Source organism: Molossus molossus, unplaced genomic scaffold (genome assembly GCF_014108415.1).
Source record: "Molossus molossus isolate mMolMol1 unplaced genomic scaffold, mMolMol1.p scaffold_m16_p_16, whole genome shotgun sequence".
In the NCBI taxonomy this organism is placed as follows: Eukaryota; Metazoa; Chordata; class Mammalia; order Chiroptera; family Molossidae; genus Molossus; species Molossus molossus.
In genome coordinates, this window is record NW_023425351.1 from 15404119 (window position 1) to 15406397 (window position 2279).

A 2279-nucleotide genomic window follows, 5' to 3' on the forward strand; every position below is an offset into this window, starting at 1 on the left:
TATCAGCATATAAAGAAATTAACACCTTCTAAAATTATACTCATGTATACTTTTCTGTTATGGGCTGAATTGTGTCCCCCCAAATTCATATGTTGAAGACCTAATCCCCAGCACCTCAGGATGTACCCACATTTGGAGATAGAGCCTTTAAAGAGACAATAAAGGTAAAATAAGATCCTATGGGTGGGACTTAGTCCAATCAGATGGGTGCCCTATAAGAAGAGATTAGGACACAGTCATGTGCACAGAAGACAGAACATGTGAAGACACAGCAAGATGGCAGATACTCACAAGCCCAGGAGGGAGGCTTCAGAAGAAACCAACCCTGCCAACATTTAAATTGCAGAATTATAGTATCCAGAACTGTGAGGAAATCAGTATCTATTATTTACGTCACCCAGTTGATGGCACTTCCTTATAGCACCTCTGGCAAACAAGTATAGTCTCCTTGACTAACTTCCTTCCAGTGTCTTCTTCCTTTGAATACAGTAAAGGCCCTTCTGGTCTTAACAATCACAGGCAGTGACCTAGGCGATGTCCAGAGCAGGTGGAGGAGATTCCCCTTGTTCTCACACCTTCCATAACTCATACTGATGCTGGATTCACAGAAAACAGAAACATCTGCATGCCTTAGGCTTTTCTGAAGTGTTATATTACCACAAGTCCATCAGACCCCCTTTAACCCGTCACGCCTTTAACAGAGGGGAGACATTATTAATACATTTCTCTCAAGAAATGAGAATGTGTTTTTGCCATTGGAAGTGAGTCCTGACTTCTGTGTAATACATTAGGCAACACAATTATTTCTGTTTTAATAACAAAAAAGAGCCCTCTTTATTTGTTTTAAAGATTTTTTTTATAGATTTTTGAGAGAGAGGAAGGGAGGGGGAGGGAGAGAGAGAGAAACATCAATGTGAGAGCAAGACATCTACCATCTGCTTCCTGCACTCCGCACACCAGGGCGTCTCTCCTCTGTGTGCTGCCTGAGGCGTGTGTGGCTGATCATACAGAAAAGGGTTGTCTCATTGGAAAGCAAACTGTCTGAGATAGTAGACATTTGAAAACCAAGATTTGACTGTACTAGGAAAACAACAATTATCTCCTTAATAGCATAATATACCTACATAAATTCATGAGACTAGATTGTTTGAGAGGTTTAATAGCATTACTGAAGAAATTATGTGCATAACAAATGAAAAGCTAATCAACCAGACCAATGAAGAATGTAAATCTCCCTTTTGTTCCCAGTTGTAAACAATAACAAAAGCTCAGAATTAAACATCCATCTTTTCTGATAATTTTCTGTGGAAGACAATACTGAGTGGCTAACTCAATTGATATTCAAGTCCCATCCTTCTTTTCCTGCCTTCACTAGGGTCTTTAATCATCAAATACTTTCTAATCTCCCTTGCCACTCAGAGGAGCCAAGGGCTATACAATAAAATGAAAGCAAAAGTCTCTGGTATGGGGAACGAAGTGGTTTCTAGAAAAGTGTTTGGATTCTTGATAAAAGAAATTGATGAAATAACATCATCCTTTTTTCTTTGTTCCTCTCTTCAGAGCATGCAATGCTCAGAGCTGTGCAGCCTTCTTGTGATTAAGAGGTAAAAGGCTTAAATATGAATGACTAACACATCAATGATAGTCTAATAAAAAAAGGGGGGGGGGCAGAGTATTGAGTGTTGAAGGCATTGTTGAGAAACTAAATCTAACACTAAGAACCACTTGTCTCCAGACTTTCTTTCATGTGAGAAAAATAAACCTTTATCAATTTAAAGCACTGTTTGTTGGATATTCTGCTACCTTCAAATGCAGCCATTACTGACTAATTATTGTCCCCAGTTACTGCCTCAACTTATTGCCCATAAGAGGATTGTGATTTTCACATGTTGGCATGTAACTGGCAATGCCTCCTCCACGTGGAAAGCAAAAACATCCTATCCCCACTGCTGCTGGGCTTGGCCATATCATGCCCTTTGGTCAAGAGACATCAACAGTTTCTCCCAACCAAACTGTACTTTTCTCTCTGCCATAAGAATGGTCAATTGGCCATGAGAATGTCATGAAAATGGCTTCTCCTTTACCATGTATCACAAAATGAGAAGACACATGGACAAGAGACACAGCAGCTGGCTCAGGGTAACTCGTGTATAATGTGGGTGAGATTTGGGGGTTACTTGCTACCATGGTTGTTACAAAGAGGACAAAACACCAGAAATGGGTGTCGCCATGCGATATGCTTTGACCAATAGATTGTGACCTAAGTGACATAAGTAAAT